This window comes from Vulpes lagopus, chromosome 9 (genome assembly GCF_018345385.1).
Source record: "Vulpes lagopus strain Blue_001 chromosome 9, ASM1834538v1, whole genome shotgun sequence".
NCBI classification, from domain to species: Eukaryota; Metazoa; Chordata; class Mammalia; order Carnivora; family Canidae; genus Vulpes; species Vulpes lagopus.
This window is the reverse complement of record NC_054832.1, coordinates 71,370,676-71,394,586: the sequence shown is the minus strand read 5'-3', so window position 1 is coordinate 71,394,586 and position 23,911 is coordinate 71,370,676. Positions and strand designations below refer to the sequence as shown.

At 41.0% G+C, this 23,911-nt stretch overlaps 1 protein-coding gene across 8 annotated transcripts in view; it reads left to right on the top strand.

Annotated features, from left to right (window-relative positions):
• Positions 1-23,911, top strand: part of FAM110B (family with sequence similarity 110 member B) — a 144,499-nt gene that overhangs the window by 59,030 nt on the left and 61,558 nt on the right. For 3 of the 8 annotated variants that reach the window (XR_005989941.1, XM_041769273.1, XM_041769275.1), the window contains exon 3: positions 21,601-21,687. The gene's annotated coding sequence lies outside the window, so the exon portion shown is untranslated. Of the gene's footprint in view, positions 1-16,219; positions 16,388-16,433; positions 16,967-17,022; positions 17,151-21,600; positions 21,688-23,911 lie in introns of those variants that run through there. The other 5 variants (XM_041769276.1, XM_041769278.1, XM_041769279.1 and 2 more) reach the window with 5 other exon arrangements.

The following is a 23,911-nucleotide window of genomic DNA, read 5'->3' as shown; positions in this document are numbered from 1 at the left end:
TTCAGGTTGTATTCCCTTTTGACATTTAAATAGTTACCATTCCTGATCTAAAGATTACATTTCAATTAATTTTCCTTCAACCTGTGAAAGCAAAAATTCTTTTGCATCATTTGAGAAAAATATATCCTGCTTTTCCCCCACTCCCTTACTGTTATGTGTACACAGCATTTTCAAGTGCCCTTTTCAAGTTGAGCGAATCAATTGTGCTCTTAAGTAGCAGTGGTGACCTTTTTTTTTTTTTTTTTTAAGGTGCTTTGGGCCTGTGGAGATCCATTCCTGGCCAAATGAATCCATTCCTTCCCTTGTAAGAACACTTTCTCTAGCCATCTTGAGTCACGCATGGGACGTGGCTCGTGGCTCGGTTTCCAGCTGTGCTCAGCATTAACACCTGCTAATATGTTGTGTGCAAGAAAGGATAAACACCCTCAAGTCTTCTGCTTCTTGATAAAGATTAGCAACTTCCAGAAACTCTAGAAACATTTGCCACATCTAACATTATCCACTTGGATACAAAGAATTGCTTATTTAGAGATCTTTTTTCTTTTTTGCTCTGAAGTATCCGTTTCCAATATATATATATATATATATATATATATATATATATATATATATAAACAACACAGATTCCCACGTTGTTTTTAGTCTAGTCTAGGTCAGAGGTTGACAAATAATGTCCCATGGACCAAACCAGCCTACTGTCAGGTTTTATAAATACAGTGTTATTGGAACACAGCCACGACCATCCGTTCATGTGTTGACTGTGACTGTTGCATGCTCCAGTGGCAGAGTTGAGAAGTCATGACAGAGACTGCATGGCTTGCAGAGCCTAAAATACTCACTATCTGGCGCTTGACCAAAACGTTTGCCAACTGTGGTCTAAAATACATAACTTTTTTTAAGACTAAAAATTTTCAGTCATAACATAATTTTGGAATCATTGATATCTCTGGCTTTTTAAAGGTGTCAGGAAGAGTCCCTCGAGAAAAGAGTTCCAGTGGTTTAAAATAAATAAAAATTCAGCCTTGTTTGGTTTTCTGATAGCACTTCCATTTCCACGGGTCATCAAAATGTATTTAACTTAAGCATAATGTGTGGAAATGTAAAATATAAAGCATTTCAGGTCACACTGAAAGGGAACATTGGCATTTCTATATAACCTGAGTATTAGGTTGCATTTTCACGGGGCTCGATAACATTTAAAATTAAAATCTTTGTGAAGGCATAATTCACACGTCTCCAGAGGTCTCCCTTATAAGCCACCCAGCTTGACATATGTGTAGCCTCAGGTGAAGGCCGAATTGGTTTTACTAAAATCAAACGGGTGCTTAGTCTGCATAGGCTTCTGTGTGCGCGGGCGTCTGTGAAGATTTCGATGCTTTTCTGGCAGGTTAATTACATTTTCATACTAAAGCGTAATTTCTTTGAACTGCTGTTCTATTTTCCATAGGCTTTGGGTTGTTAGCATGTGTTCCAATATGATAAGGACAGATCCCCTCTCTCCCCGTGCCCTTTCCATCCCCATCACTGGCATAATGGCAGGGTATTGTCATACAGCCCGGACCCCGAGAGAACGTTCTCTCCGTGGCTGTCTTGTGCTTTGAGGGCCAAAGCAGGGCACAAAGCTCAAAGCAAAGAAGTCTTGTGTTTTCAGTGGGAATGCTCTGTCTTTCTTACGCATCCAGGCCTGGCAAATGAGGGCAACAGAGGGGTTGCGTTCAGTGTGGCAAAATCTAATTAGTGCTTGATTGATAGCCACATGCACACTAGAGCCGAGGGGCACACTCAGCCGGCTGTGGGCTGCCTGAAGGGCTCTGCTCTCTGCCGGCCCCTGCAGTGGGTGCCTGCCCTCCTCGGGGAGGTCAGCAGCCCTGGGGAAATCAGGCCAGGGCTGCTAGGGCACATGATGCTGGCACAGGTCAGGTGCTGCTGGCGTGCTGGATATGCACACGTGTGCACATGCGCATGCGCTCGCACATACACGCACACACACACACACACACACACACACACGGTACGTTGAGTCAGCTACCTGCAGTAATTTTGGCAAGGCTGCTTGCTCATCCCCATTTCTTGGATCCTGGGAAATGAGACTAGTTTATTTTCCTAAGGGATATAACCAGATGCTCTTGCCTTCTAAATGGTTATTTCTTGTGCTGTTGTGAATCAGGCCTGAGGATCCAAAGTCTCCAAGAGGACTCTCTTCCATCGAGAGACCCCCACCTTTTCTGCTCCGTCCCCCTCCCCTCTGAAGCTCAGAAGCTGTAGTGTGGCTTCACGGTGGCAAGAGTGCAGTGGCAAGAGTGCGTGTCAGGGTCATGGCCAGCATGCCCCTGATTCGACAAGTACCTGCTGGCAGCCTCCAGGTGACACCTGACTACAGAACGGTGACAGTAGTTAGTACCTGCTTCATAGAACTGTGGCAAGGAGGAAGTGACTAACGTGTTTCCTCATGGGGCCAGGCACAGAGAAAATATTCAGTGAAGGTTAGCTGTTCCTGGACCAGAAGTGAATAGAAGACTCAACCCATCCTGTGTTCTCCTGCTCCTTCCCTTCACCCTTGCAGGTGGGCAGACTACGCTGCTTTCATTTCTTTTGCATTGTCCCTGGGGACGGGCAGTTTATCACTGATACATTTTGGAATTGTCTGCATGGGGCTGGGCTATTTTTTAAAATTTTCTACAGACCGTACACCCCCTTATTAGTTTCAGGGAGCCAGCTCCCACCTTTCCTTCTCTCCTGTCGCTTCTCAAAGTTGTAAATAGTTATCCATACAACTGTTTTTATTTAAGAAGAAACCGAGTCTTAAGGAAGTTCAATCATTTTACCTAAATCCATGTAACTAGTAAGGAATAGCATAGATACTCAAGCCGAACACTGTCTAAAAGCCTCCTATGACCTCGAGATGCTTAACTGTGAGTTCATTTCTGTGACATACAAGTCAAAAGAAAGGTAAATGGATATAGTATTTTCCTGTAAGATGTGTTTTCATTTCTTCCAGAAAACTGCTTTATTACAATGAGACAAAAGAGAAAAAAATGGTCAGGTAAAAGCAGAAAAGGTGAAAATAACTTACAAGAAAGGTGTTTTAAATGGGTGCTAACTGGTTACCTGTTGCAAATAAGCTTTCCTGGGGCCTATAAATAGAAAAAAAATTCTCAGGTCCTGATAGAGTAATCTAAACATAAAGGTGCAACATGACATTCAAATGAGTAAACTATAACCCACATGAATTATGTGGGACCAAGTCCTTGTTTCTTCTTTATATATAAATATGGCATACTACACATAAATACGGGGTTGGCAAGTTCAGAAGAATTTAAAATAAAAATAGTTTTAGGAAGATGTCAAACCAGCAACAAAACCTTGAAAACTTTGTAATGCCGACTGTGTTGGTAATTTCTTTTAAAAACTATGGGATTTCTTTTGAGGTAAGAATTACAAATCTTAAGTGTACAGTTTGATAAGGAAGGTCTAGCAAACAAATACTCTCTTAGAATCACCCTAATAAAAATGTAGACCATTTCCATCACCCAAACAAATTCTCTCTTGCCATTTTTCAATTTCCCCAGACAAAATCATTATTCTGCTATCATAAATTATTTTATCTGTTTTTAAGTATATATAAATGGAATCACAGTAAATACCCTTTGTGCTGATGCCTTTCATTTGATCGCATGTCTTTGAGATTCGTCCATAGTGTTGTTTCAGGAGCTGGTTTCTTTTATTGCTGAGTAGTATCCCATTGTGTGTATCTAGTGCAGTTGCTTTTTCTCCGATCTTCTGCTAATGGATATTCAGCTTGTTTCCAGTTTGGCATTTTGAATAAAATTACTGTGGACATCACTGAACAAGTTATTTTGTGGATGTGGGCTTTTTCCTGTGCCTTGGATAATACCTCTGAGTGGAATTGCTGGGTCATAGGCCAAACGTTTGACTGACTTCAGACTTTCCCATTAGCAGTGTATGGAAGTTCCAGTTATTCCACATCTCTGCCAACATTAGGTATCATCTTTTTATGTTTAGTGATTTGAGTGGCTGCGACCTAGTGTTTTATTGGGTTTAAATTTGGATCTCCTTCACAACTAATGATGAGTCCCTCCTCACATGCTTACACGTCTTTTATATATCTTCTTTTGCGAAGTGCTATTCAAGTCCTTTTCCCTTTTTAAGAAGTTGGCTTGTTAGTCTTTCTGTTATTGATTTGTCATTCTTTATTTTTTCTGTCTAAAAGTTCTTTTCAGACATATGTATTAGGTATATTTTCTCCCATGTAGTATTTGCCTTTTCATTTTTCTGACAGTGTCATTTGCTAGGCAGAGGTTTTTAATTTGTTTAAAGAACAATTTGTCAACTTTTTAACAGTGTTTTCTTGACTCTAGGAAATTTTTACCTGCTTTAAGTTTGCAAAAATACTCTCGTCTGTTTTTTCTAGAAACTTCACAGTTTAGATTTTAATTTGTAGGTCTGTTACCTGTTTCAAGTTGATCATTTTGGTGTGAGGTAGGGGGTCAATGAACATTCAGCTGTTCTATCATCATTTATTGAAAATACTCTTCATTCTCCATTGAATTGTCGGAGTTCCTTTGTCAAAAGTCAGTTGTGTATTTGTGGATCTATTTCTAGACTCTTCTGGTTCATTGATCTAGCAGTTGATTCTTATTAATGCCACAATGTTGGAATTTCATTGTCTTTATGGAATAGATTATGGTCCTTTTCTAGGAGGAAGATGCTTTATCAGTGGAAGCACAGATGACCCAGCATGTAGGTTCCTCACAGTGGACACATTTCCACAAAATGTAAAACATCACTAATACTTGACTCTGACATGGAATTTTGCAGGTAGAATTTGTTTTGCAGTTGAATTACTTCGGTTTATTCAGATATGAAAAATTTGGTGTAATATATTCCATTTCATTGCAATTTAGGTCCGAGAATAATGCTGAAAAGAAATACGTATGAAGGCCTGAGTGAACATAGACTATAGAACAGCCCAAAACTAGTATATCAAAAAGGAAGATAGGTTAATTGAAATTCCAATTAATTTCACACAACTGAGTCCAACCAGTGTTTGAAATGACAGTACTTTAGTACTGCTCTTTCTTGGTTATCAGTGGAGTATTTTTTTCCCTGTAAAATACATCCTATCCAAAAGCATTAACACACAGCAGTAACACCCAGCATTAACATTTTGGGCATCTTTTGGGAGGACAGAGATTACGTTTTTCCAAAAGAAAAACATAATAGAAGAAATTCTTAAGTTCCATTTGCTGAAAATGATGAAGTTTTAAGAAAAGTAGTAATTACAAATCAAAAAAGATCTTCTTTCTCTGCTCTTCCTCCCTTGTCCTATCCTAGGTTGGGTTTGAGGCAAGTGCTCTGGCCCACCTTTGCAGGGCCCTGACTCTTTTACCTGGAGCATCAAGAAGAGTAGGAATATTGATTTTCACCAAGTGGACCACCCATCACTACTGATGGAGAATCAGGACCTTTAGGAATTTCTAATTACTTCATCCAAAACCCAGGATCTGCTCTTTTGTGTGGATAAGCTGTGGTCATTGTAGGCAAAATTAAATTAACTAAGAACCACCTCCTGCACCCCGAGCTCACTTTCAAGATAATGGAACATGGGGTACTATCTTTTTAAAGCCTGGCCTTGACTCACATCACATATTCAAATTGTATTTGTTCATAAACAACATTAAAAACAAATGTAAAGATTATGCTTTTGAAAGAAGATGATTAAAACTGCAAATGCTTCTTTAGTCTATAAAATGTGCCAAATACCATCAAAGTGTATCAAGTGAGCAGTTTCTGTTGCCGCCCTCTGGGTTCCTCTAGTGCTTTTCCTCCAGCCTGTTAGGCACTTTATGCCATTTATTACTATTACAGAACATTTCTGTGATGTTAATTTAAAAGCCTTCTCTATAATTTAGTACACAGGCCACTTGTGTAGGCTTGACTCAGACTTATGTTATGATAAAAAAACATTTATCATGTGCTATTCCATGTAAGAAGAATCTAAACTCTCCTCTTCATTAGAAGACCTGCCTGCAGTAGAACTAAAATAGCTTTTCCCTGAATGGAAGCACTGATTTGGCAAAGATCATGAGCAGTCAATTCAAGAGGAATGTAATCGAATACTTGAAATGTAAATTAGCTTGTAATCTGACTTTGAAAATAAAGCAAAAGAAAAGCCCAAGAAAGTTTCCTAAAGGTGAATTAATGTCCTTCAAACTGCTTCTAGTTTCAAAGTTAATAACATACAGACGATAAAAATAATATGCAGTGAAGCTTATCTTTTCTTGTGCTTGTTGTTCCCTCTGATACACTGGCACCATACTTAGAGAACATTCCCTGCAGAGAGAACCCACATCCACAGAAATGATTTTCAGATATCACTAGAGATTTACAAACTGTCTCAGTAATGTTTTGTGGACTGACTTTGTTCCTTATTGTGTCCATAAAGCATGAAGTGATAACCCAAGATAGAACCTTAAATAAAATAACACATATTTTCTTGCTTCTCTAGTCAGATGTTCCTATTTTCAGAGAATTCTTTTTCTTCGAATAACTTCTTCCTCATTCTTGAAGGACACATTATTTCTCCCCTTAAATCACTGAGCAGGGGACACCTGGGTGGCATGTTCCTGGTGTCCTGGGATGGGGTTCTGCATTGGGGTCTCCAAAACGAGCCTGCTTCTCTCTCTGTGTATGTCTCTGCCCCTCTCTCTGTCTCTCTCAGGAATAAATAAATTTAAAAAATAAGTAAAAATAAAATCACTGAGCAGTAAATGCTCCAAAAGAACACTAGTTAAATGAAGGTCCCATAATTATTGTCATTGCCTATAACAGGTTTACATAATGCAAAATTGTTTCTTTGCTCTAAAAGAAACCATGAAAAAGAATGTTTACATGTGGAAATAGGAACAGGAGAAATATAGGGAATCCAGATACAGAAATGAGTCACCTGGTATGAAAAACTTAACATTCAAAAAAGAAACTGGGTGGGATGGGGTGGGGAGAGTGATTATTTTCAGTAGGAAAAAAAAAGTCTTGGCTTTACAGGTAATTACATACCTAACACTATAGATGGAGTAGAGCTCAGGTTACTTCAAAGCAAATTTCTTTTAAGTAATTCCCACTTGCACACTAATTTCTATTGTGGCACTTAAAAATTGGTCCCTAGATATAATAAAATTACCTTTAAAATATACACATATAAATGGAAACACCTTTCTGACAAAACCTTCGAACCATTATCTATTAATGATACTGAGCCAGGGTTCACAAGATTTTTTTCAACTGTGAATGTAAAAAAAGTCTGTAGAGGCAGATACTGAAAGGTGATTGTTTTGCTTTACTGTATTTTAAACTCGCTTCCTACTGTAGTAACAATCCATGAGGCTTCAGAAACCTGCCATGGTCCACAGTCAATCTTGAAGCATGATAATGTTCCTAACTTTATATCCAGAGAAATTATTTTCCATTTCCTTCATCACTTAAACTTACTGGCTTCTTTCCAGGCATTTGAACTTGACCATGTCTTCCAAGTGTGTAAGAATGCTTTTAGGTAAAAGGAGAGAATTATCCAAATAACTAAGGCAAGGAATAGTTGAGCTGCACTTGGCAATGAGGGCTTACACCGGGGCCAGCAGAGGCTTGCTCTGATGTCTAATCAGCAAAGTGACTGACACTCCAGTCTGAACTTTTGATTCCCACTTTAATGGTTTGACTTATGGCTGGGAGCAGTTAGCTCATCAAAATCCTTTTTTGCTGGGGCTGCTACTTACTAGCCAGTTACTTACCTGCTGGTGAGCAAAGCTAAATTGCGCCATGAAGACTGGCTGTAGGCTAGATCTGTTGACCAGGACATGGGGCAGCAAGAATCTCCAAGCCTGAGATATTGGAGGGGCTATACTCATTAAAAACTTGCCACCTCAGGTTTTTCTTTTCCTTGGGTGGGAGTGGGGAAAAACACAAAGTTTAAATAAATAATTTATGTTCCATGTTAGTAATAGCACAGTAGAAAAGTTTAAAAATTCAGACAAGCCAACCATGCAGAGATAAAAACGATTCACATTGTGGTATTTGCTCCTAGACTTTTCCTCCGTATGTATTCAGACATATATGTGTACATACACAGAGAGGTAATTTTAACAAAAATGGAATCATAATATATGTTGATTTAGGACTCTCACTTAATATTTAGCTGATAGTCTCATTTAATAAATACCCTTCTAAAATATCACTTTTGAATAACTGTATAATGTTCCATTCATCTTATTTATACACCATAATTTATGTAACCCATTGGCTGTTGTTGAATTTGATTTTCTCTCTTTCTTTTTTTTGCTCTATAAGAGATACTGTGATAGGACAAATACCACATTTTTTGGTATTTTTTGTATATATCATCAATTATTTCTAATTTATTTTTGCTCATATTCCTTAGAATGATTTTCGCATAGTGGATGGCTATGGGTAAAGGTGTATACATTTGTAAAGTTTTCAATATGCTTTCCCAAATTGCACCTCCCCTCCAAAAAAAGCCATGTTTATTTAAGTCCCAGAATTTCTAGATGTTATTAACAACCTCTTAACAGTGTAACATTTCCCATGTGGGTTGTGCTCAGGGCATGATGATTATATATTAATATTATACACTTCTTTTTCTAGGAGAGGGTCTGTTTTTCTAATACTATTAATGCCATCTAGCCTGGATGTTTAATTTTGCAGTCAGCCAAGTGTGGAGAACTTAGATAATGTTTACAAAATGCTAGGTACTCTCTAAATGCTTTCTGTATATATTAACTCATTTAATCCACATAATTTCATCATCCTCATGTTACTGATGAGAAAATTCAAGCATGGAAAAGTTCAGTAATTTACCCGAGGTTACCAGCTGGAAGGTAGCTAGATTGGGATAGAACATAATGGGATAGGAGGTGAGAAGTACATGATGATGTTCTAGCAATATAATTTCTCCCAAAGAGCATCATTCAGGAGGTTATAACGTCCAAAATTTTGATATGGTGTCCTTTGGCTTCTACTGATTTCGAAAGTTTCAGAAAGACCCCAGATGAATTTCATAACAAATTATGTTTTGTAGTTTTGTATTTATTTGGATGAAAGTAATCTTTCAAAGTTAGTACATTAAAACATAATTATGAGCATTCATACCATGCATAGTTGAAGTTCTTCCATGAAGCTTTTGCTTAAAATAGCAGCATGCATTACTCATGCAAGAGGATACGCCTTGATTTTGGACAATAATTGTAGAGATACACTCAAGCACCGGTGCTGATGCTCTACAGAACTATTTATAATTATAGGAAATGTCCTTTAACTGAAATCTGAAATGTTTATGCATTCCACTTAGAAGACAAAGCTACAATTTAGGATGTTAATCCATTTATTGGAATTTAAAGTTATAGGAATTATCCATGGTCAGTAGAGAAAGAGTCCAATCCGGAGCCTTTCCAGTAGAACAGAGATTATTGATAAGGTAAACACTTTCACATCTTAGAAGATGCCTGTCAAGGTCCATAAAACATGGTATGCTTTGAGAACAGAAGGGAAGGTAATAAGCTCAGGATAATTACTAAAATTAATTCATAGCTTAGTATATTATAAAAAGATCATTTATATAACGTGTATGTTATGTGTGCTATATTTATATTATTTATCATTATATAAAATATATGATATATAAGATTAGTGATATTTAATTATTACACCCATGGGGTAACTAATTTTTTGAGTATAAGAACAAACATAGTTTTCATGAGAAAAGGAACAAAATAGAAACAAATGAGTCTGGAGTCCCTGAGCAAGTCCTAGGTTGTGGCTCTCCTTCCTGAATTCCACACCCCACCCTCCCAACCCCCCAGGAAGCAAAACTCGCAGGTGCCTACTGCCTCTCTCACCTGTAAATTCTATCGAAGGAGAGGATATATTCTCAATCCATGATCACATAATAGGGGCTTAGTATACATTTCTTGAACTACTGAAGCAATGTTGCCATAGTGTTTTAGATTCTGAAATAACCCTCTCTTCTTTGTTCTTAACTTCCATGTCTTAAAAGCTGCAAGTCAGAATGCCGAGGATTAGTGTTATTGGTTACTTAAAATCATTCCTGTTAAGGTTTAAATCGCTGATGTCTTAATCCACCACTTTGTTGTTGTTAAAGAAAGTTCCTTTTTTTAAATATTTTATTTATTTATTCATGAAAGAGAGAGGCAGAGACATAGGCAGAGGGAGAAGCAGGCTCCCTGTTTGGAGCCCGATATGGGGACTCGATCCCAGGACCCTGGGATCAAGACCTGAGCCAAAGGCAGATGCTCAACCACTGAGCCACCCATGTGCCCCAAGAGTTTCTTAGTGATGTTAATTTTTAATTCCTGAATGCCCATTCATGCAGGGCTCTCTGTTGTCCAATGCCATTTGGACATGTGGGTTCTGATACCAATATGTACTTAGCCATGTATAGAAATGTCCTTGTACATTTTATCTCATCAGCTGAATAAACCCATGTTTGACTTGTAGATGTATGTAAGTATAAATGAAAGAAAGGAAAAAAAAATAAATGAAAAAAAGGAGTTTTGATTTCTGGAGAATATAGAAGTTCTTTTATTATGCAGTGCTTAAAGTTGTGTGCAATGAGAGACTTTTTAAAATTCCCTCTAATTGACTATTTGACTTTATAATTAAGAAACAATCATTTGGGTAAAACTGGGCTGCTCTAGAAAACAGGTGACTCAAAATGATGCTTTCCTAAGAATATTGTTTGTGAGTTAGAATCCTGAGATATAAAACACTTTTAATGAAAATTTTCTTAAGCTATGTTCATGTAACTGTGCTTTTTGCATCAGAATTTCAAAACTTCCTTATGTTACCCTAATCATTTAGCTTCTCGGGTTTGGGGGGAAGGGGAGTCCCTTTTGCACTATCCTAGCTCTCTCCTTAACCCTATCGACCTGCACAGAAGTCCCCCTGTGGGTCCTTAATCTGAGCCACCTTATGCTGAATGTTGAGGTTACCATTCTTTTAAAAAGTTGGAGAGCTCACCTCCAGGGCAGGAGTCTTGTGTACTTCTTCTGCAAAGTTAACTAAGTGGGAACAGGAGTCCAGCTTTGTGTTTTCCTATAGGAGGATGAGGGACTGGCTGGTTAGTTTTAAGACTTGAGGAGTATGGGGGCTGAGCAGACTGATGCAGTCGGCTAAGTTTGTAGGCACTTGGTACTTTTTGGTCAGGGTGCTAGGTGTTAGAGAAGGATACAGAGGGTATGGGACATAGATACGAATTTTGTCTCTATAGACTTTTGACAGTCCCATACCTAAGAAATTCTTTGTTTGCTTCTTTTATCAAGTGATTTCTTGCCTTCTAGGCCTAAGAAGCCAGGTACATTCCTGGTTAAATAGGCATAATGGGGCTAATCCCAGTGCAATATTGACATATGATTAAGCCATTTTAAAATCCAAAGTCCTAACCTCAGTGGTCCATGGATTGAATAGGGTGGCAAACTGTAAGAGAGGCTGAGAGCCTCTAGGGTTTCATAGGTTTATCATAGGGGGCTACAGCAGGAAAGTGGCCTGAGGAAATGGGGAAAGGGGACCCCTGGGAAATAACCTGCCCAAACACTGTGGTCAAGGACCCCTGACTTGTGCTGTCCAGAAACATACCTGTGGGTCCTGTGAAGTCCCTCAACCAAGGTGTTCAGGGTGCGCTGGATCTTCACTGTGCTAGCAGCTGCTGGCCATTCAGAGCAAGCCTCTGTGACAGTCTCTCCCGAGCCAGCCACCCCTCAAATTCATAACTCCTCAGCTGTCTCATTGTTCCTATCCTTCTGTCTCTCCTCCTCGATACTATAAAATATGAATCATTAAAAGAAAAAGAAAAAGGCGATGGCATAGACAAGGCTTTGAGAAGACACTACAAGACACAACTGAATTGTAAACCGAGCCCCTGCCTCCTGAGAAGACTCATGCAGTCTGCTCTATGAGGCCTGGCAAGATGATCATCCACACATAATTATCTTTTTCAGCAGACAGCTTCCCAGGAGGCCCCAAGAACGGTGTCCTGCACTGATGTGTAAAGGAACTTTTGAGGTCCTATTCACACAGGGGGGGTCACTTCATGGTAAACAGGGCAGCATGGTAAGTGTCTGAATGAAGAGGGGCCTGAGAGCTAAAAGTGGCCTTGGAAGCAGCTGGGGTAACTTCCAGCAACCCTATTTTGTCTTTCCCATCCTGTCACCTTTACACCTGCATTAAACACCCTGTATGCTGCATTCTGAGGAAGGAAGGAAGGAAGGAAGGAAGGAAGGAAGGAAGGAAGAAGAAAGAAAGAAAGAAAGAAAGAAAGAAAGAAAGAAAGAAAGAAAGAAAGAAAGAAAGAAAGAAAGAAAAGAAAGAAGGAGAAAGAAGGAGGGGGGAAGAGAAAGGAGGGAAGGAATGGATGAAGAGCCAGGGTTTAGGTGTTATGAACAGAGAAAGAAGGAGCACTATACCTCCTACCTACTCCTATGCTGTTCCACCAGTTGGCCTACCCCTTGTAGCCAGAAGAGACTCTCACAACCTGGGCATGCGTTTCTTTTCCTTGGAGTTGGGAGTAGGTGGTATGCTAAAGCCACCCCTTGCATGATCTGAGGGGAGCTGATTGTTAGCATCTCTGCCCAATTCCATGTACAGTGACTTCACTTCATGTCAGTTGGTGGCTTGAAATCCCATAATGGAAATACTACTGGTCAGGGCCACACCATCCCAGGCTGGCTGTTCTGATACTTGCTAACCCATACTCTACAAGAGTTGGGATCCATGGCACACCCTGGACTGGCTCGACTGCTGGTCCTTGCTCTTTCCCCTGGCAGTGTGGTGGGGAATAGAGCTGGGCTGGGGCTCCCCAAATAGAAGGATCATAGGTCCTGGAGGTCCAGCTTTTGAGCAGTCCACCCTACACACTGATCCTGTTCTTCAGAGCAGAAACAGCCCTCCTGGATCCCTTTTCAGCAAGTTGGGAGTTTGACAACCAACCAAAACTGAGACACTTCTGATCAGTCTAAAGTGATCTAGAAGCCATAGGCTTAAAGGGAATAATTTTTAGTATGTGAACCCTGGTTTCTGTACCAAGGAAAGAAAACTTTGACAAAACTCTACATGGAAATTCTTGACACATAGGCTTTCTCCTCCTCTCCTTGTTCTTCGAAGCTTATAGAGTCAAAGCAGAACTTGAGGAAATCCATTCCCAGAGGGTAAACGGTGTCTCTGGTGAGTGACTGTCTTCCTTGCCCAGTGTAGCAAATGTGAAATGCACACAGTTTTTGTTCTTTGTACAAGGAAGGGTATGTGAAGGTTTTGACTTGGAAGATAGTGGGAACCTGTTAATTTTGGAAAGAACTGAAGAGGAATCAGCAGTCAGAGTTTCAGAGGGGTTGGACCAAAATCCCTTCCCCTTTGGTGTATGCTGTTTGCAGCTGTGTCTGCGTGTCCTTGCTTTGTCCTCGGGCCCCAACAGCCTCTCCAGGACCTTCACACACTCTTGGCCCTCACCCACGCTCCAGCCAGAAACCTTCAGCCACGGACCAGGCAGTCCACCCCCACTTCACAGCAGTCTACCCCATCATAATTACTTCTTTGTTAATGAATCACTTAATGTTTATCTACCTCATTAGCTTGGAAGCTCCATTGGGAATCAGAACACTCTGGCTCTCTCCCTGCACTATTCTCAATGTCCAGCAATGTCTTTGCACACAGTAGGTGCCACAAAGTGTTCATTGAGGGAATGAATGTTTTTTCAGAATCAAGGATGAGTTGACAACAGGTCAAAGACAAAAAGTGCTCCTTCCTGAGGTCAAAAGAATATGTAGGCTCACCTCGCAGAGTGACAGATTACCAATTAACTGTTACTCGGTTTCAAACAAATATTAGTTCCAAACATGTTGAAAGATAAGACCAAAGAAAGGACGGTGGCTTCCGTTTCTTTGAAAGGGTCTGTTTAATTCTTATACAAAACAGGCATGAGAGAAATTAATCAAACGGCTTTTAAAGTGCCCTTTTTGAGCTTGCAGCCTGTTAAATGAAGGGGAAGGCAGAGCTGTTCGATGTTTCCTAGATAAATGCCTGGAAGTGTTACTAGTCTGTATCCTGGCAGCCTCTGGGGAGCTGTGCCTTAGGCCAAATCACTGAAGCCAATTCCTCTTGGAGATTTAGCTCCTGATGATACTGATTGCACTTTGATAATTCAATGGTCGATGCTTCCGGGTAGCGCACCCAGCAATCATTCTTTTTAGCGGGCTCGTCTCCATCATATTTTCCCAGAGTTTTTGTCTCTGTGCACATTTCTCCATACTTCTCCACTCTTGAGCTTATGCATCCTGAGTTTCTGTGCTCTCGGTTGAAGTTTATGGGCCATGCCTTCCCTTTCTGTAGCTTATTTCCCAAACAGGTTGTGGGACACAAAGACTAGAGGATGAAAAATGATCCTTAGGCATGATTCCTTTTCCATGGCTACTGATTAATCTCTGGGGATATTTGGTTCCTCGGAGCAAATCATAATGCCTTTTGAGAACGTCCGCTTTCTATGAAGGTTTTCAAATGAAAATCAGAGCAAAACAAAACTACAGAAATGAGAGGTTTGCATAGTATCACTGGATTAGAACTTGACTGGTAAAATATACCAATTTCTGGGAATTACTGAAGGAAAGCTTAATATATTAACAGATCTGATTAATATCACCCCAGGATTGTTAATTTTGTAAAACATACCAAGAAGAGAGAAATGACTCTTAAGGAGAACAAATATATAAACAGGCTATAGGGATGAAAAATTGTGTTTGACTAGCTGACTTCTCTTAAATCTGTCATTTTGAATTTTATCAAACTTCTCATTATCAACTTTCCCCAATGTATTCAATAGAAAACATTTTAAAAATGTATATCATAATCGATATTGCAAATCATTAATGAAATACTATTATATGCCTATAATTTCCTGAAAATACCTTTTAAGGTTGGTTTACGTAGAGTCAAGTGAAACTGTAGGAATTACATAGACAAAAAGGGGGTATAATTATTTTTGTTACTAGAGTGAATACCAATAATGATTCTCTGTGATTATTCAAGTCTGCCATTAGCTTGTCACTATTAATTCTAAATGATGTTTCTGACAAAACCCAACAGTGGAGAAGTATTTAGATAATTTTTTAAAGTAGTGTGGTTCTGGAAAAGAAGGTAGACAATACGACGTAGCAAGAAGATTGCTGCTATTAATAATTGCTTGATTGGAACTCACTGTGTGCCAGGCCCCGTGCTAAGTGCTAATAGATCATTGACCATAATCCTGCAAGGTGTCTCCCATTATTGCCTCGGAGACACAGAGAAATCCAGTCACTTGCTGAGTCACAAAGGTAGGAAATAGCTGATCCAGAACTTAACCCCAGCCAGTCTGACGGTTAGATGCGTGCCTTTTGCCTGTGCATCAAAACACCTCTCACAGGAATTGGCTTCTAGAACTAATTTTACCATTACATTGTGAGTTGGGCAAATTTATTTAATTTTTGCTTTTATAATAACCTCTGATACCCTTTTTCCATCTCTTGTAGCTTGGAATTATCGCCATAGTCAAGATTATGACTTTTGACCCCTTCATTAGCCCTGTTCCACTATGGATGCAAATGTGCGCAGTATTTCCAGTGATATTGATTGATTAATTAGCACTCTAGGACAAATGAGTGGCAAATTGCTAACCAGGGTAAATAAAGTGAGGCTCATAATCTTACAGCACTGAGATTTTAATATCCGGCTAGTATCGATTTTATTATTTCTCAGTGCTGGCGTCTGTTAAGTTTAAGTAAGCTGGTAGTACTGTACATTGATGTAACCACTCTTTGTTTCTCTACATTGGAGAGAAAACAAGAATGCACTTTTAAACATCAGTTATAGTTCATAAGGTGATGCATTAATCTCCAAAACGACGGGAAATCAAGGTGATTTTTGTCTGTGGGGTTTAATTTATTAAAATTTAATTTGCTCCTGTGCTTCGCTCCAAGAGCTCTGTGCTAGCAAACTAGCTATAATTAGATTAGCAGCCTGCTAAGCGCTGGTGACAGCCTGCGCCTCAGAGAGCATGTGCTGGATTCTGCATGAGCCTCTCCTCATTGGTTGCTAGCACTGCTGCTCGCCAGTTTGATAGGTTTGCACAGCACCCTTTATGCTGCATTGGAGACATAGATACAGAGATACTCTTCGGTGTTCTTGCAACGGTGGAGGTGCTTAGCCGGTAACGGGAAAGAAGGAGCCGGGCACCGGGAGAAGGGGTCTGCCTTTGTTGTAGCGCATCGGGGGCACCGGCTGCCGGCTGCCGGGGACGGGGAAGAAGTTTCAGTTCATGGTAACTACTTTGAGGCTTTCTCTCGCAGGAAAAACAGGGCCATGCATAAATGAAGCGTGTTCATCATGTCATCTGTTTAATTTCATCTCGCTTTTGCTAATATCACGCGTACTCCAGCGTCCCCGGACTATAATATATTCCCCTGGAGAAGGCTCGGCTGCTAAACAGCTGCCCTGGTCATGAAGGAATATTGTTTTTACCTGGATTCAAGAGTGCATGTAGTGGGGAATGATGCTTATTGGTTCTCCTCTGTTTTGGAAAGTCCGATGTTGCATCAATTTATGTGTCTTTGGAGGTGCGTTTCAGCAGCCGGTTGACTTTGTTTGCATGGAGTCCGGACTCTCATGAATAATGAGCAATCAAGGAGAGTTCGGGGAGACACACTTTAATTAGGACAGGGCAGCGATTCTCCTGGTGTCGGCGCAGGCTCTTAGCAGAAGTGATGTGCTATTGTTTCTTCACAGATGTGTGCAGCCTTCATTTTGGACGATTTCCTTTGTTTCACCTTTTGTAGTTTTCATTAAGCCTTTTGAACATGGAGAATATTAGCATATCCCATTCTGCCAAAAATATGCCTAGGTGTGTATTCAGCCGTTACAAAGAGAGAATTTGTCACTCGGGGCTTTGTTTTACAGGGACGGTGCTTTCGGAGTTGAAATGAAATCGCGGAAAGGTGGGGTTCTTCGCACTTCGACTGAGGTCTGACAACATTTAAAAATTCCCGTTAACGATGGCCTGGATTATTTTCCAGATCAAACCATAAGTAATCTTAAATTCTGTAATAAAGATGGTATGTTCTGGGGTGGGGGCGGGGGGGAAACATCTAAATGGCCAAGGCTGAGCTGAAAGAAACCCAGACAAGCGCATTGTGAGTTTCTGTTTCTCAGTGTACCTTCGCCATAGGGTGGTTTTATACCAGGAGAACCCCTTGGTGTCATTTTGTCCTCAAACTTAAAAATTGATATCCTTACCGTGTCAGACTGTGGAGACCACAGAAACTTGTGTATTGACTCACCAGTCACACGGCTGGCTGGCTGCCACCATGCGTCTGCTATCAGTGGAGAGCCCTGCTGCTCTCTGAGGCTGTCAGGAATTATTTCCCTGCTCCTGAGAAGCCAAACCTTGCCATTTAACTGGTTTGTTAAAATCACTGCTTTGATTTGGAGCTACAGGCTGGCTGAAGGGCTTCCGTATATTCTTTAGCAGAGGAAAACTTAAGAATACCAACTGTGCTTCGCTCCCCCACCCCAACTCAGAGTCCCCCACCCCAACTCAGAGTCCCCCTCCCTGGCCTGTCCTAGGGTGTAATAAGCCATCCAATGTAATATGTTTCTCAAGTCACGGTTTTAAGAAAAATAAGGAACACTGTGAAAGGCTGCCATTTATCATGATAGAGCCTCATCTGTAATAACAAAGTTTGCTAGTTGCTCACTGTGATGCAGGGTCTCTATGACTCTGGGCAGTCTGCAGCAGTTTGGTTTTAAGGTAGCACGTGTGATGGGTTGAATGTGAGAAGGGTCCCTCTCCTGAGAGCACTTCCTTCCTGTTTGCCCCCCGCCGCCCCCCCCCCCAGCTGACACAGCCGCACCTGCTTCAGACTTCAGAAGGTTGCGCTGCCCAGGCAGAGGAGGCACCACTTGTTCCGGTGATCTTGCTCTCCATGCCCCCCCATCTCTCTCCCCATGCCCCCCGACCCCGCTCTCCCTCTTCAGTCGTCCTTTCTGCCCCTGACAACGCTTCCTGCCTCCAGGCTTGGAAAATAACCTGCACCTGACACTCAGGCTTGGCGGCTCGTTGGGGGAGGAAGGAATTGATGCATTCCCATGGCTGTCTCTCCCTCTCCTCCTCTGAATCTCCTGAAATACTTCCTAAATTGCCTTGGTCTTGCAGAATTTCCAAGAAGTAGGGCTGCCTTAAGAGTAAATTGGTGCTCTCCTCCTCTGTAAACATTGTAAACCACCTTTTGTGAGCAGAGCTCCATTAGGCTGTGTGTCATAGGAAGCTGCGGGAAATACTTCTAAGTGACGTTGACTTTCAAGGGCTGGATCCTAAAAGACTTGCTGCGTCTAGAAGGAACTCCTTAAAAATGTGATGTAAATATAAATCTGTGTGGATATTGTGTAATGTGCTATGATAGCCCAAAGGGCCTTTCAACATCTACTAAATGGGCATTTTTCAGATAGTGCTAAATAAAATGTTATTTATCTTTTTGCAAAGAAACAGAATCTGTACTTTTATCCTCAGATGAATTACAGCGCTCTCTCTCTCTCTCTCTCTCTCTCTCTCTCTTTTAACGACATTCAGGGAAATCTTTATGTGTTTCAGAGATAAGACAGTAAAAATAAATTTCTGAGACACTTTAAAATTTTGTTCTCTTCCCCCCTTGTAATTCTGTAGCTCTTTACCGATGAGGGAATGGCATTCCTAACCAATCAAAATTAGGTCCGTTAGCGTGAACTAAAATATAAAATGTATAATTTTTTAAATTAAAACATTAAGTGATACTTTGTAATTTTTTCTATTGGGGGCTCATAATCACAGCAGGAAAGATGGTCATCAGTTTAAAAATAAAAAGTCATTCCATGTAGAATATGATGCACCACAAAGGAACTGGGCTGAACATAGCCTGAAAATAATTGTAGAAAAGAAGGAGCATTGTGCACTACATGCTCTTGGATGTAAAGGTTGCAGTATAATACGTGTAGGTGGCTTCTGGCTGGATACTTGGGCATCTATGATACCAAAGGAACTGAGGGACATCTGTCATTAGCAATTGATTACTATCTCAGGAATGACCCTCCAAAATATGCCTGGGTTGGAAAAATATTTGAAGAGACATTGGGTCTTTTATCTAAGTGTATTTCTTTTCTTTTCTTTTCTTTTTTTTCGTTATTTTATCCTGTAGTTATGTGCACCTACCATGTGCTAGGTTCTGTGCTAAGCCTGAGTGAGAGAAAGATGGCACAGCCTTCTCTGTAAGAAGTGGCCCTTTTGAAGAGAAAAGAGAGTGAAATAATAATAATACGGGGCACAAGGAGAACAGAGGCATTTAGTGATACCAAGGAGGGGTAACCAGTTCTTAAGAAAAGGGAGGGAGGGAGAGCTTCAGAAGAGAGATAGGAGCACCCAGTCTCCAATCCAGAACTCTAACTGCCACTCATCTTACACCGCATCCACTACTGCTAATGTCTACTACGAGTTGGTGTGGGCCACAAATGTGTTCCGTGTCTTATATTGACCTTCAGTTTCACTATGTGGTGTAACTTGTTATCTGTAATAAATGTAGTAAATAGTACTATCATTTTTTTCCTCCTGCTAAGCCTTTTCAGAATACACAGTGGATTGTTGCATGGAAGTAGTTTTGTTTTAATAGATTTACATAGCATGGGACTTTAAAAAGATTTTTTAATATCTCCAATAAGTTTTTAAAGATTTTATTTATTTATTCATGAGAGACAGAGAAAGGCAGAGACATAGGCAGAGGGAGAAGCAGGCACTCCACAGGGAACCTGATACAAGACTCGATCCCAGGACCCTGGGATCAGGACCTGAGCTGAAGGCAGATGCTCAACCACTGAGCCACCCAGGTGTCCCATTGTCTCCAGTAATTTAAATGTATCCAGTAGTTTTATCTTAAAGGAATCACAAATACTCTCATCATTGTTGGACTCTTAAGTAGTTTAGTGATTACTTTTGGAACTGTTTACATTGCCAGGAATTATCATTTGCTATTGAATGCCTGTTGACTCCTTTATTTAAGTCATTTATTTTGTACATGCTCATTAAAGATCAGCTTGTAAAACCAGGGCTTGGATTCTAAGGCCAGCATTTAACCTTACTTATGATTAAGGCCTTCTGCTTTCCTTATACGTTTAATTGAATTTAGACCTATCTTAAATCTCGCCAAATTTGGTGGGAGGATCAGCTTTAAGGATCATGTGTTTGCATTAGATCTTGCCAGCAGTGAAACATCCAGGTGGAAACTGCATTTCCAGTATGCAGAGCCTGCAGCCAGGGAACCCTCCAAACTCTGCGGTGTTTTGCCCTAGTCAGGCTTGCACATTCCTTTCTCACAACTGGGCATATAGCAGCCTTTACTTCTCTCTGGCTTCACCCACCCCTGCTCCCTGTGTCGCAAGTATTCACTTTCAGTTCTGACAGCCAGAGCCCTGCAGCTCGCCCACCTGCTGGCCTCTGGGGAGACAGCTCCCTCCAGTTTTTCTCCTGCCTTTTTCTCCTGTTTCTTCCCAATCTCCTCCTTTCCTGCCCACCTTTTAAGTAGATACTCCCCAGAGTTCTGTGCATCATCAGTTTCCCATCGATTGGCTCTTCCACTGCCATGGGCTTGGCCACTTCCGTGTCCCCGTGCATCCCCTGCAGCTGTGCCACCAGCCCTCCTGTGCTTTCTGTGTCTCGGGGTCCTCGCTGCCCCTTCTGCCTGGAATGTGCTCCCCCAGTAGACTGACGGCTTGCTCCCTCACTGCCTGCCCATGTCTCCAGCCACCATTGCAGCAGGACCATTCTGAGATGGTACTTACTGGATTTAGTCTCCCCTCTCTGGAACAGAAACTCTGAGAGCTTTTTCTCTTAACCCACAGAGCCTAGGACAGAACTTGGTCCATAGAAAGTACTGAGTCAGTACTTGAGAATGAATGAATGAATGAATGAATGAATGAATGAATACTGGCATGGGAGCATGATTGCAGGGGAAGGGTGTTCCTGTGGCTCTCAGGAGCTCTGTCCCAGCCAGCTGAGTGGTCTGTGCCAAGCACCTTCGCTGAGTGGGCCTGTTTCCTGTTCTGAAATGGGGGTGGTGCACCAGATGAACCCTGAGGCCCTTTGAAATGCTAACACCCTATCACACCTTGGGTAGACTCAGACTTAGGATATGCAGGGCAGCCATTCAGGAGTGAGATGACATCCTGTAAACCTTTATGTGACTTCTCAACACCTGCTGTTTATATGTATAATTGCTATGTATGGTTAAATGTCTCCTTAAAAAAAAAATACAGTTGAAGTGAGCAAAACCCTTAGCTTCTAAATGAAGTATGTACGAATGAACACATTTCTGTGTACTTACATGTTTATCTGTTTTTTCTAATTTATTCACCAGATTTTAAAAGAATTACCGTTTTCTGTTGCTGTGTGTATTTAGCAGCCTGCCTGTTTGTGTCAAATAAAAAAGCAATAGCAATTTTTTTTTGTATTTTCAGAGTACATCCTGCAGAGAGTAGCTTAAGCTAGAAAGGACTGCCTGTGACACCTGCCTACTATCTATAAAACACTCAGTCCTCTTTCAAGTAAGTACATTGCTTTATTTTGGCCCATTCTAAGCAGAAGGTATTGATTCTCTCTGAAAATGTGTGACATTATTACATTAAGACAAAGAGGCTGAGAGGCTGAGGTTTCAGATATTTTGCTCTCTGGCAAAAAAGAAAAAGAAAACATAAAGAAGAAAAGAAAAAGGAGTCCCTGTCTTCAGGGTCTCTGCTAGGACTGAAATAACAGTATCCATGATTTACTTTTGTTTTTGCAAGGTTTCCATGATATGTCTTCTATGTATTTGCTCAGTAGTTGTGGTTTTTTTTTTTTGTAAAGGCCATGTTATATTTACCAATAATAATGAATCGGGTATTTGGAAGTGTATGGATTTGAAGACGGTATAAAAATGAACATCTTTGCACTTTAATGAGAAGTACTCTGTCTGTGGTTGGAGAATGAAATGGTGTTTTCTGACAAGCCAAATAGTGCAGTGCCAGCAAGGAGCTCCCTGGAAGTTTTGGGGAGAGCTTTGCAGGATGGCCTCCCAAAGGAGGCCATACCAAGAGGGCAGTGTGTGCTTCATGGAAGGTACTGTGGAAGGGTTCTTTGCCACATGTCAACAACACCCCAGAGCTGATGGAGAGCCAGGACACCTCTAGAATCAGACCCATCTTCCCATGAAGGAGCCAAGGAAGTGAATAAATAGTGGTCAAAGTCCAGATGGTTCCTCCCGTTGCCAGAGAAGAGTTCAGTATCACCAAATGAGGACATTGGGAATGGTTAGAAAGTTGGAGACAGCTCTCCAGTTGACTGATGTCTGCAGTGACATAAGAAGTGATAAAGAGCAGCTCTGATGAGAACACGGTCTTAACCTCAGCGCCATATTCCCAAGTGACCATATGCTTCGAGTTTATTGATAGCCGTCCTCGAGCCTCCTTTCCAGCATCCATATGTAATGGGCCATTGCCTGTAGAGCATGTAATGCACTGTATAGTTTATTATTATTGGATTATGCATGACCTTTGTTGGGTAGATGTTACCACTCTCCAGGAACCTCAGAACCTAATTCAGGCCGGCAGGTAAGAACCAGCCTATGCCACGTAGAATCCTGCAATCCGTGGACAGAGAGGCATTACAGAAAAACCAACAATGCCCCTCAATAATACACCCTGATATCCATCACTCATCACCATATGACCTTATCTTCTGATCCCCAATATAAGAAGTTCTGCGATGACAGCCCTGGGCTCCTGTTGGCTGGAGGGAACTCCACGTCTCCCATCCCTAGGTCTGAGATCACAGAACTGCACCTGGGCACAGGTGGATTTAATGGAGAATGCTTCAGTAGCGCTGGCGTTCTCCACTTCGCCTCATTCTAGGAGCCCACCCATCCTCATTTGCCTACAAGTGAGTAGTTTTCTGGGACATGTGCTAAAAGCAGGAGAAGTCCCCAGCAAATGGGCCTCTTGGTTGCCCAGCATGACTGCTCTCTCATACCCAGCCATGTGATGTGAATGCTTACTGATGCTCACCGAGCTGGCTCCTAATGGCAGGTAAATTTGCAGCCCTAGTGGCCGAGAAAGACCTGAGAAGTTGAGTGGACATGAGTGTGACCTCAGCTCCACTGCTTACCAACCCTGCAAACGGACTTCACTTGTCTGAGCCTCAGTTTCCCCCTGCCAACTAAGGATACCAGCAAACTAGTAGAGATTTGAGGAAGGCTAGGGACATAGCATAGTTATAGCATAGCATATAGCATGAGAAGTGAAGGACCCTCCTTTCTCCCTTCCAGACAAATTCTGGTGAAGACAGTCAGTTACCTTCTCAGGTATAACCGTCTTGAGTTTGTCAGTATTTGTCAATATTCTTATTTAGCTAGATCTCGAATTGGGGAGATTAGAAAGGATTCAACCACATGACTCCATAGTGCAGTGTCACTAATTCTTGGCCCTGTATCGAATTCTCAAATAAAGTCAGGTCATTGTGTACAAGTTGATTATAGGTGTTTTTATATCAGTTTTCCTATAAATAAAATGGAAACATTTATTTTAAAAAGTGCTCTAAAGATTGCTGTGAAAAGCATCATTTTTGTCTTACCATCCAAATATTTTTAGCTGTTTTTTGGCGACTTTTACATTTAAAGTTCATTATAACTTCATTCTTTTCTGAGCTCTTACATTACAGATGAGTAGCCTTATGAAGACATATGTACTAATCTTGTCATTACTGTTTTTCACTACTTCTCCATACGTGCATTTAAGA